The following is a 13,058-nucleotide window of genomic DNA, read 5'->3' on the forward strand; positions in this document are numbered from 1 at the left end:
GACTAGGAGAAACTTAAGGTAGTTACAGGGAATTTCAATTGATGTGTCAAGGTGGCATTATTCTTTTTGCTCGTTCATTTCTCTGCCCTCCAATTGTTGGCAGATTATAACCTTAATCTGAGCACCACCTTCAAACCATGAGTTTCAAACAGGATATGAAGAAGCCCTTTATGTTGTTTGTGCTGAACAAAATGGGCTTGGCAGAGAAAATCCATCCCTTGTGCTGAATCACAACCATGGAAGCTTCAAGCTGCCAACCAAGGAACAAATATCACATAGTTTTCTGAAACTCTTTGTAACACCTGTAAGAGGCCCAGGGACCCTGCCACTGAAATATTAGACAGATCACCTTGGGACTAATATGTACTCCTGTGATAGGTATGGCAGAACAAAAATTTGGTATTTAATCCCAACACAAAACCTGGGAGACAGAAGTCCTAAAGAAAACTTCCGAATTGAAACATTAGAGAGCCCTATTTTGGTTTGAATGGAAGATAGATCCATTCTACAAAACCTGCTAAATACTCCAGCTTTCAAAAACACATTCCAGAAGACAAGCAATTTTGGATTTTTCACCCTGCAGGCAGGACAGCACTTGGAGGACAAACAGCACTTGGTTGGTGGAAAAACTAATTAGGAAAAACCAGCCAGACTTCTTTTTACTCTTACAAAAGGAGTTACAAACCAATTTTGGTATTATGTCCTTGAGTTTTTGTTCTCTCAGAAGAACATTCTAAGTGTATTTTTTCACAGCACAAGTTGGGCCAATCCATCATCTCCCTGGGGTAGCCAGACATAAGAGCTGTTTTTCATTCAAGTTAAATGAGGTATCATTTTTCACAGTGCTGACAGCTGGAAATAAGGGAAAAATGCCACACTCAAGAAGTTGACTATAAGCAAATTTGGCAACAACTGAGACAAGTGATTCAGAAGGTCTGATAACAAATGAATGGATATCATATTTATTCATCTTGTGCTAAGCATACAAGATAGAGACAGGGAAACATCAGAGTAGCAGGCAGAGAAAAGGTATCAAGGAATCAAAATGTGTCTTAGAACACAACCCTGGGAGAAAAAAATGAGGATCTTAGAACTGCATGATGGCCCATTTCAGCTGTGTCCAAGGGAACAAAATTTAACAAGCATGCCTTTCTCTGTCTTGTTTACTTACCTGTCTGTTCCTCTGTCTGAAACAAACAAAAATCCTGGTAGCAGCCAGAAAAAGGCAGGCTATTTGTGTCAGGAGAAAGAAATATTTTCCCTTTGCTACTACTGTGTGAAAGAAGAGAGTAAGAATGACAAGAAGCAAGGAATATTCACCAACTGTCCACAGGAAACAACAAAACTGAACAAAGGAACAAAGGAACCAATCTCAGGAAAGCAAAAAAAAAGATCCAAGTCTCTCTGGTGTAAATAATGTCATGTATTATCTGAAACAACTGTACGTAAAAAGGATTTGAGAGGTAAATGTGAAAAAATTCACTTCATTTTCAGCACATAGGGTGTCCTATCCACAGGTTTTTCTCATGTGTAGCAAGCAAAGTGTGCTAATCCCAGTTTTGACAGTGATGCATAGAAAAAGGATGTGTTTTTTTTGGAGATAAGTTTATTTCTGTTGAGAGTGTTGGAACTACTGGTGCACTATGAAAATGCCTCTGGGAGAGACAAAGCTCACTCCCTGCAGCCCCAAAGATGCAAGGTCCTTCACTTTGACCAGTTTGTAAATGTAGTGGGTCTCCTCTTGTCTCACACCTGGGAGAACAGGCATACACAGCAAAGAAGGATCCCTCAAACTGATGGGCTTCATGGGGCTTGCAAAAAGGTGTATAAACACTGCTTCCACAGCCCCACCTGAAAGAGGGACAAAGACATCAGTCTTCTCCAAGTCTGTGCTTGTGGCTTTTTACTGGTTCCCATGGTCTTTCCTTTTGAGTAGGGACCATTTCCAGGTATCATCAGGAATGAGGGCATGATAGCAAGCATAAAACAAAACAGCTCATAAAACAGCCATGGAGGTCACATCAAGGGTGAAGGTTGAGCAGGAGGCAGGTATTTCTCCTGGAAGAGGCTCCTCTTTACCCTACACTGGTTGAATAAGTTTCCAGGGTGACAAACTGAGATTCTAACCAAGTATTCCTAAAACCCCAAAGCAAGAATGATAAAAACCATCCTGGCAGCAGTCAGGGGAGAAAGGCAGGAGACAGAGGCACCTCATCCCAGAGACCAGACAGTACATGGATGGCCTGTGGGGAACAGGAACTTGGAACGTCATCTCTTTCTTAACACTGAGATGGAAAGAAGTTTTCTTGCAGAGAGCTGCCCTGGAGAGAACGCTGACAGAAAACAGAAGGGAACTGTGGGCCTTGCAGACATTCCTTTTCTACTGAGGGCCAGAGTGACAGGACAAGCAGAGGCTGTGCACAAACCAACTTCCTGCATCCAGAGGCAGGGCGAGGACCAGCACAAGTTGCTCCACAGGCCCAGCAGGGCCCTGGGACTGGGTTGCAGACCAAACCGAGGGAAGTCTGTCCTCCGACAAACCCAGATACCCAGGAGCAACAGGCACCCTCATGGGCCTGGCTCCCCCATGGCAGTGATGGGTCACTGCTGCCAAGTTCTGGAGGCAGGACAGGTGCTGCAAGCAGGGCTAGAGAGAGGGAAAGGGTCAGCCAGGGTAAATGACATTAACATCAGGTAGGTAAGAGCTGCAGCACAGGCAGAAGGTATATCCCTGCCAGTTGAGAGCCCGGAAACTTAGGAAAAGGGGGGCTCTAAAGTAGCCCAGGACCCTGCTGGCCCCAAAAGGAGATTGTCCTGTCCTTGCCACCATGGAAAGAGAAAGTATAAAAGTGCTAGTAAAGGGCTAGGAAACAGCTGTGGAAAACTGCCCAAGGGGTAAAAGACAACCTGCTTCCCTCCAGCAAAAAGTTTCAAGAACAAACTATAGTCCATGTTGCCTGGAGTATTGTTTCAGTTCCAGAAACAATAGTTACAGATTAATTTTAAAACATCAAAGTATAGTGAAGAATTACAGCTTGTATATTCCCACTCTTCCTGTGCATCACCCTAACAAAAACCTTTCTACACTTTCTCCTTCATCACCTGTCCTGAAGACACTTCTTACCACACTAGGAAATCAGCATGAAAAGAAAAAGCTACCCAAAAAATATTAGCACACAAAGCAGAGAAAATACCAAAAGGAAAGTTATCCCTGTCACACTGAACATGTCTCTGTGAAAGAAAATGAAGCAACACTGCTAACTGTAAAAGCAGCAGTGTACAGAGATCAAGAAATCAGCAAACACCTTAACACTGCTAATTTAGTCCAATGGTAAGAGCAAAAATCACTGTTTGTTTGCTTCCAAGGACAACAACATTTTAAAAAACCCATACAGTAAACAGACATGGGGAGCAATGACAGCTGAAACATTTCAGTCCACTGGTCATCGATTTATCGTGTCCCACTCTTTCACCCTGAAGCTTTCTCTTCCCTGTATCCCTCCTTATGGATTTTAGAGGATTCCCACAAAGTATACATGCTATTTGTACCTAGAACCTGTAAAAATAGCACCTAAATCTCTACTATTTATTAAATGATAGAAAAGATCCAACAAATTTAACTAGGGTTACCAACCAAATGTCACTTCAGCCTCCACATTAATTTTAAGAATGCTCATATAACCTTTAAATTTAGAACTCCAGATTCTAAATGTTATATAAACAAACACCATTCTTTCTAGCATCTGTTATTTTAAAAATTGTCTTCCTGTGCTTTTCTAGCCTTATATACAAGATAAAGAGGTATGCAGCACATAGGGACTGCTTACATTTTTATATTTTAGAAGAGTGTACAATCGCCCTATTTTCAGAAATACAGAATTAATAAACTAAGCTTGGCAGTAATGTGCTCATCTAATCTGCTTTCTTTATATCTTGTTATCTTAGCACATGATTCAAGATGGGCAGCATAAAAAACTGAGGTGTTGGATTCTCCTCTTAAGAACCCCTGCAGCAGAACAAATTTCTTGTTCTGAGAATGGATTAACACATTAGTGCTTTCAGAAAGAAGTTCCTTTCCTTTTTAAACATAACCCCATGCAAAGAAAAAAAAAAAAAAAAAATTCTTTAGATTCTTTACCTGCAGATACCCGTGAGGTGGTTTCGTATAACAGTAAACTGGAGGAAGAGGATAAAAAGCACTTTGAGGAAAGGAAGAGAAGGGAGCATGAGCCCCTGTAATAATTCTGAAGCCATTGACAGCTCCAAGTGATTAACAGCTGTACCTCAAAGTCAAGCTATCCGAACAGATTTCTCCAAACTGAAACACATTAGTTACATTATCATGTTTTTTAGCAAGTTTAATTTGATTTTGTTGTCACAGACAATAAAAAATACAAGTTGGACTTACACCTTTCCTTAAAGTCACAGCTAGAGAAAAGACATAAGAAAGAAGTGACTTGATGACTATTTTGAGTATAGATATAATGGCAAAATATAAACAGTGAAAATTTTAACTTTTGAAAGGGGTAAAAAAACTGAAACAAAACAGAAAACAATTCACAAGTGTGAATTGCAAAGGGATCATGTCGTCTTCTCTCATGTTCCAGGTGAAGACATCAGCACATCCTCCTAAGTTTACTGCAGAAATGGCAGGGAGGCTCCCCAGTTTCCACAGAATCAGCTGGAGAACAAACTTACCCCATCAGCACCCCTGGTGAAGCTCAACATTTCTGTCTCACTGGGTGTTGTCCAAAACAAATGCTGCACAGCCTGTGGACCTCTACTCTGGTGAATGCAAAAGTGAAGCCGTTTTAGCAGCTCACAGGTGGCAAATGCACAGGTCAGCCCAGTTGAAAGGTTGTCAACAAAGACGGTGGCCCAGGGTATTCAACTCTATCAGGAGGGTGAAGAGACATTAGAGGGTTCATTAGTCCGTTGTTCAGGCTCCAGCAGCGGCAGCAGAAAGAGAACAGTTTATTACACAGGATTACTATGTTCCCTTGCCCATGCATGTAAGGAAAGCCAACAGGACTTTTGTTACTAAATTCCTTGGGAGCATTTGAAATTCCTTCCTGATGTGGTGTGTTAGCACAGTGGAGTATGCACTCTGCACCAAATATAGACGTGAGACAGGCTACTCTTTCTCTCTGTAAAGAAGGAAGATTAAGATGCAGATTGTAATCTACATCTAACTCTCAGGGCAGCTACAAACTACCACTAGTTAGGTAATTTATTACAGTGGCACTTTGGCCCCATGTCTCTAATTTCTGTGTTTAACTTACATTTACATTTCAGCTGTATTAAAAGACTTTGAGTTTCATTTTTTTCAATGTTTACACATAAATACAGACGTATGTATTAAACTTGTGAAATAAAAACATCAGTTAAAAATCACACAGACTGTTCAGAGGGTTCATGCACTGTAACTGGGTTCTTAGGACCATCTTGTAAGAGAGAAAAGTCTCTGTTCAGACCTATGAAATGCAATCAGCCAGCAGTGATGCAAAAAGATCAGTATGAGCCATTTAGTTAACAGAAGACTAATTAAATAGATACAATCATGCAAACCACACCAAAATGCAAAAGCCATATTGTTGCTATTTTTTGGAAAAGTTGAGTTACATGAACACAACTTTCAGAAGACTAAACTTAGAACAAGTACACAAATGCGTTTCACAGCCACACTTCTAACAGAACATTACTTTACACCTCTGATAGTTATCCAGAAAAGAAATATTCAGCAGGGCAGTTGAATTTTAGGTGATAAAGAACCACGAGGCTTCAGAATCCTTTTTAAAAAGTCATTTATCAGTGGGGTTATAAATAGCATGCTTTTTTTTGTTTTAAAAAGATAAGTCCATCCCGTATAACTGCTACTTGAAGGTTGACACTTGAGGATTCCTCTGTGCATTCTGGTCACACATTTCCCTCTTCCAGACCTTGATACCTCAAACACGGAGCACATACCACGTTCTGCCTGTTCCTTTCAGGTAAGTACTGAACTGTGTCACATACTTAGGAGATGAAATCTTGGAATTCCAGCCCCACCCGCCCCAGTCTATTTGCCTGGAGCTGTGTTAAACAAATGGGTGCTTACCCAATGTATCAGGAGTGTCACTACAGGGTATGAGGATACTCGCTCTGCGCTCTGAGTTTCAGTGGCCCTTCACTGTACTTCAGAATTCAAGTCCCACATAAATCTAGGAAGCATTGCCTACAATTTAAAAAAAACCAAAACAAAACTCCCCCCCCCCCCCCCCCGCAGTACTATTTAAACACTGAAGAGCAGTGAAGATGGATTTGGAGGTTTCAGAGCCATTGTTTGCCATCCATAGCAAAAAACAGTCACCAAGAGTAGGTGATTTGTTCCTTGTTCTGGGTGCTCAAACTGCTTTGGATCTGAGTGCTGCTGTCTGCAGTAGCGGGTGGGTACCTGCAATAGGAGAGGTTCACAGGGCAGAAACTCAGTACCAAGACTTTATACAGATCAATATTCATGCTGCTTGCCAAGTGACACCATGATGAGCAGGCTGCCTGCATGGCAACGTGTACTACAAGACACCATGGTGTAATCCTGTGGGGAGATCATCTGGAATGAATGTATGTTTATCCTAGTGGAAAACTTTTAAGAAAATAAAGCCCCAAAATGGTTTTGTTTTTTTAATACTCCTGGAGTGGCTTTTCTTGTGGTCTAACTATGCAAAAAAGCTCTGGGTGTGGGAAATTGAACACAGGCTGATGTCTCGTCATGTCATTAGGACAGCATCACCTTTCCTGTGTTATAGCTGTTGCTTTTGATTTCTTCTTCCAGAACCTGAAGGGTGAGGTGTTTTCCTCCCTTTTTCTGAGGGTTTGAACCTGCTCCAGAGGTCTTGGTTACTGAAAAGTTATCACCTCTGACTGCTCTGTGCCTGCTTGGGTGGATGGGGTAGGGATGAGAGCCTTCAGCTGTTTTCTTGGGGAAGAAGTGACAGCAAAAAGGAGAGATGAAAAGCTCTCATTTTTATAATGCAAGCTTCAGCTTTTGCTTGAAGCACTGCTCAGGGAGTGGCAATGTCCTTCAACCTCATAATGGGCCATCAGTCATCTTTTCCCATGCTTGCTACTCCAGAGTGTCCTCACAGCTGGACCTCTACAGTTCCAGGAATTATTCCTTCGCCCCACACAAATATACAAGAATCCAAGGTGTTCTTATGTCTTTTCCTATGAGAGGACCCAGTAGCCTATGAACAAGGACCATAAGTAATAGAGAGCTGTGTTAACTTGGTGTTCTGCACATCTGGCTCACTTGGGCACCAGGACTTGGTCCTACACAGAGTAGGACCTGGGCAAGTGCACTTGAAGAGGAAGCTGCTTCAGGAAGATTTCTGTCACACCTCAAGGCCCTGAGGGGATTGATTTCAAAAGCATAGCAGCCCATGCTGTCAAGCCAGAGATAGGTGTCACTCTTCCACACCACTGCACCCAGTGCTATAACATCACCAGGAGCCTCTCTTCCCCAGAGACATGCATAGAATATCACTACCTTTACTTGGCTGTAGTAGTGGTCTGACAGCATGTCCTTGTTGGATTTGTCTGCAGATTCCAGGGACAAGGACCCTGGATCAGCTCTGGAGGTGCACATTCCTTTGGAAACTCCCCTGCTGTGATCCCAGGATCTGAAAGCCCACCTTGGCAGTGCATTCCCATCTGACAGTCTGTTCAGGCTCCCTACACAGGTTATGTGGCTGCAATGCTGCATTCCCTTGCTTCGCCACATGTCCAGAATGCTTCCTTCAGGACAAAAGTATTTTCCTGTGAACCACAGAATAATTTACTTTTGACCACTTTTTCTGATTTCTCAAAGTAGCTGCTTCTGAAGTATCAGTCCTCTAGTGAATTCTGCAGTCAGCTCCTTGATTAAGGATCCCCATTGCTTAATTATCCTAAATTTCACACTTGAAAATAGACTTGCCAGGGACAATAATCACCATTTTTGTTTGAGAAAAGGACAAAATTGAGGTTTACTGATAAGGCGGATATAAGGTGTGATGATTTCACATTGTGGAGACAAAGGGCAGACAAGCATTATAGCCAAAATTTACAGTCAGAAACAAAACTGCACTTGGGGCCCTCATTTATAGTGGGATTGGGAAGAGAGGAGAGGAAATACCAAATCAAGTACAACTGTAAACTTCTTGCATTTTTCAAATTGCACATAGGTTCTTGCTTTGTTTTTAATTAACACAATTTCAGTGTTAGAATTCAGGAGGCAGAGCCCTGTGGATTACATTCTCAGGCATCGCTTGCCTGATGTTACGGCCTGAGAGCAGTTCTGAGTACTCACTGACAACAATAACATTGCTAGGGTGCTGAGGTTAAACTCTCATAATGCAAAATAACTTCCAGATTGAGGTTTTGACTGGCTGAATTGAAAATGCACAGACATTTTTACAGACGGTTTACAGGAGAATCATGGTGTCACTGCTGTGCAGGAGGTTTTGCTCCAGCCTGTTCCTGTCCTCTAATCTGCAACTGACCATAATCAGTGTTACTTTGAGGCCCTGAGGTAAAAGTTAATTTAAAATAATAACAATGCTAATATAATTACAAATCTTTACTGTTTCATATTTGTTTATTTTTGCACTTGTTGCTTAAAATTATGCAATATGCTTTAGAGTACTCTTCAGACCTAAAAAAAAAAAAAGTAATTGTCTCAAGTTGCAAGATAGAATATAGAATATTTGATTTAGATTTTTTTACAGTTATACGATAACTGTGGGCTATTTCTCTAGTCAAATCAAGAGAAAATTTATTTTTTAACTATTTCACTGCCTCCTTTTTTAACTCACAGAGCTTGAATCCAACATAAGGAATTCTAGGAGAGAGCTGAAAGACTGAAATCCACATTTTAATCAGGAGTCCCAGAATTTGGCCTAAATTAACAGAAACTTTTGAGGAGTCGTCTGTCTTCCTTTCATTACACGTAAGTATTTTCATAAGCAGAGACAGATGGTGTACCTTAAGTCATCCCTTGTCAATGCAGCAGGATCTGCAATAACCGTGTTTCAGAACCTTGCTTTCAGTGTTTGCAAGATAAAAATACCATGCAAGAGTACTTCATGGGCCGCGTATCTCTTTTTGTCCACTTGATCTGCTATTTGATAAGTATCCTGTAATTAAACTCCTTTCTCTACGTTAGTCTTTTTCACTGCGTGAATATTCCATCTTTTTGCAGTGTTCGATTAACTGACTTCAAAGAACAAGCTTGATCTTCCAAAACCTATTGCAACCAGAAGATTTTTATAAATATTGTCACTTTATAAAAGATTTTTATAAATATTGTCATTGACTGGTGTATGTGAAACACTTACACCATTCACCAAATGGTTTTCCCACCTTTCTTTTTTGCTTGCTACTGCTCTTCAGGTCTCCCTACTATATATAGAGAAAACCCCCATCATCTTGGTGTTCTAAGATGAAAATTATTTCAGCTGTGCTTTTTATATTCTCTGTGTGCATCCATGATTTTCATGACGTCTTGCCACTCCTGAATACTGATGAGGTTTCCTTTCTAGCAGCCCTGTGAAGCAGAGAATGCAGCTGTCACCCCCTCCCAACACACACTGGCATTACCAACTATTTCATCCCAGAAGTAAATTCTTCTTTGGAAACAATGAAGAAACTCTTTAAACATCTGTTGGGTCACTTGCAAAGTCTTTGATGAAATTGGTGCTGAAGAAGAGAGTTTAGTGGTATAGACATGTAGACGTACCTCTGATAAAATCCAGAAGACAAAGCAATACCTAGAGAAGAGGTAACAGCTAACAGCGAATAGCAAAAAGCACTCAAATAGTTCACATTTCTGCCACCTGCAGGAACAAATGCCCTGGCTTTTCATGTACGGCTGGTTCTGCAGAGGCAATGCACCATGAAACGATGCCTGCAAACAGCAGCTACCTAACAAATTGGCCACACGTGATGAGTGGAAATAAAAAGCCAACAAGGCTCATTGAGCATGTGGCTCACTGCAGCCTTTTGATGCCGTTTCAAGCAGAGCACTAATATTAACCCTGGCTTACATCTAACCATATTACTACGCTCCTTTGGATACATTAGTCTTGGAAAGGAGAGGAGAGGAGGAAGGCCGCGCTCTGAGAGGCACCTAGTGATATAAAGCAGAGAGTGGGCATCATGTTCACATCATCACCACAGATATGTGGAGTAGCACTCAAATGTGTTGAATGCATTGCACAATCTTCACCCTGCTAAGCCCAGCTTGCAGTTATCTACCATCCAAGAGAGGCACACAGAGCTGTATACAAGGGCTGAGAAAAAGAACAGGCTGCTCTTAGTACCAGTTTAGACTATGGCTTCTTCCCAAATCCCTGAAAGTCAGACTCATATCACACAATCATATTAAATGTCAAGTAACCATGCTGTAAGGCTTGCCTGTGAAAATGGCTGAGACACCATGAAAGCTACTCTCTTTCCTAGTAGTCTAAAAACCTTAAGGGCAGAATGGAATGTTAAAAGACACTTATCACACATAAATTCTGCACAGTATTAGAGATAAACGTCCGACTGGAGCTCAACAGCACACTGGAACTCTGCAGCCCCTCATCCTGTGAGGCACAGGAATGAGCAATCCCAGCATGCCTGGAAATTCAGCAATGATGGTGGGAATGTGTTGTCACCCAGCATCTGCAACTCATGCTGGGAAAATGAACGTGGGAGGCAGAAAACCCAAAATCAAGATGGCAACTCGTTCCCTGCAAACCAAGCATAACACAGTGAACCATGTCTGCAAAGTACACCTCTGAAGTTAACACACTGACTGCTCCTGCCAAAATAGAGAACATGAACAGATTAAAATCAGGGGTTTGATATGTATTTGTTCATGCTTCATTCTGATATAGAACATCTCAAGTTACAGGGCTCCTATCAGCTCCTCCAAGAGTCTGTTCTTACAGCTAAGGTAAGCTTTCCTCCCCACTTTATTTTCATAATTTATAGATGATTAGAATTAACATTTGGTGTAAGGTCTAGGAAAAGGCTCAAAAGTTTTTAAGGCCCAATCTATAAACATTTATATCCGTTCAAATGGCACCAGTGATTCTCAGGACTTCACCGAAGTCTCAGGGCTGTTCTACCATGAGCTGTTACAGCCTTATTCCAAGCACAATATACACCTACACAGAACTGCCCAAGCATCTTGCTGTACGTGTTCTAGCACCTACAGCTACCATGAAACCTAATTTTCACTATTTTCTAATCCACCTAATGTATGTTGCCTTTAGACAGTGACAGTATTGTAGCAGAGCAGACAGAACAAGACTGGGATTTGTGACATCGGGATCCTCAGAAGAGCCAAGTGTATTTATATGTCAGAAGTGGACACCACGTTTTAGCAGGATGAGCAAAGCAGTCGGAGTCATCTGGGCCACAAACAGTCAGTGGCATGGTTTGCTACAGAAGTTTGACGCATAATCTGTGGCTAAATTTTCTCAAAGAAAGTAGGGGTGGTTACATTAGGTCCACTTAAACATTTTAAGCACAGATGCATGAGCTTAGTAAATCAATAGGATACTTTACGTAGCTCGTAGTATCCCCCCCCTTTACATACAAATCCAATGTGCATTAAGAGGTTTCCCAACAGGAGCTTTCATCAGTGGTGTCTGATAGCAATTATCAGCTAGCTGTTGGTGGAAAAGCTAAAAGGCTTCCTAGTATGTAAAAAATACCTATTTAACATTGTAGAATTATTTTTAAAATTGCACAATTTTATATTAAGCTTTTAAGAACACTTACTTTGAAGCACACTTTGTCTGTTAGTTACCTGTGCACAAAAAGGTAGTTTCTCCTTGGCATTCAGTAGTCACAACACATTTGATGTTTCAATGCTGTCATTAAACTGCCAATTGAACTGAATTATTATTTAAAAACCTGTGGTTTATCTGCAATAAAAAGAACGTAAGTTATCTGCACAACTCTTGCTAACACAACCAATTGTTTCCACTTAACAGCCTCCTCTCAATGTATTCCGAATGATACCAAATAAAGTTTCCTTTTCTTCATGCTTCAAAAGTCAGAAATGTCCTGCTCTTTGGCCTGTAAACTGTAAATATCACTAGTATCTGGAAAATTAGCTGAACTTCTCCCATTGAACTTAAACTAAAAATGGGGATTTTCACTTTTCTTTTTAATGTTTTCCAATATATTTCCTCAGCACATATGAAATTTTAATAAAGCATTTTTTCAAGAGGCATTTAACTCCTGAATCAGCCTTCCTCATCTCTGTGTCACATTCCCGTAATTTTTGCTGTAATAGAGACCTATGTAAACTAAAGTCAACTGACAGGAAAAGAGAAAGCTGTTACATTAATTTTCACTGCTATTTTGAGCTTAAGTGTTTCATTAGTGGTTTACATATACTAAAAGCTTCTTATTATATCCTGTTTCTATTAATTCTTGTATCAACATAACTAAAATTTTACAGTCACACAAGCATCTATTTTCATGAATATCTTTGATATGTTGTCTTCTAATTTCACAGAATCAGATGTGTTCTCACAAGTCTCCTCAGTGATTCACTTTCATGTTCCAAATTAATCTTGGAATCACAGAAAAATGGTACTAAAATACCATGTCTTTGAGAGATCTGTATAAAGGGAGCTATTAGATGTGGGAAATCAATCTCCTTTTTCTGTGGTTATTTAGTCTTACCTGTATTTTCACACAGCAAACCTTCACAACAAAACTCTCTCCACTGAGCATCAGGCGAAAAATATCTTTAAGTATTCCTTGACTCTGTATCCTTGCAGAAGGCATACAATTATATTTTTAACAGAATTTTCAATTAAGATGCAGTCTTGACAGGCAACAGGACTATATTGATTCCATCCACTATTTAACTGGAGAAAACAAAAGTGGGATGACTGTGAAAATCAGTAATTTTAAAATTATATCCCATAATATTTTCCTAACATCTGATTTTGATTCCACAGAAGGAACTCTGCAATTGCCTGCACTGTTGCACATCAGGAAATTGTGGAAACAGCTACAAAAGACTCAATTCA

The 13,058-nt window shown here is 40.6% G+C and overlaps 1 protein-coding gene across 4 annotated transcripts in view; it reads right to left on the reverse strand.

The window, feature by feature from the left end:
- Positions 1-5,069, reverse strand: part of CCDC141 (coiled-coil domain containing 141) — a 71,254-nt gene extending 66,185 nt beyond the window's left edge. For 2 of the 4 annotated variants that reach the window (XM_019290139.3, XM_019290137.3), the window contains exon 1: positions 4,699-5,064. The gene's annotated coding sequence lies outside the window, so the exon portion shown is untranslated. Of the gene's footprint in view, positions 1-4,698 lie in introns of all 4 variants that reach the window. The other 2 variants (XM_019290138.3, XM_010407289.4) reach the window with 2 other exon arrangements.
- Positions 5,070-13,058: the final 7,989 nt, after the last annotated feature.

Source organism: Corvus cornix, chromosome 7, assembly GCF_000738735.6.
Source record: "Corvus cornix cornix isolate S_Up_H32 chromosome 7, ASM73873v5, whole genome shotgun sequence".
NCBI lineage: Eukaryota > Metazoa > Chordata > Aves > Passeriformes > Corvidae > Corvus > Corvus cornix.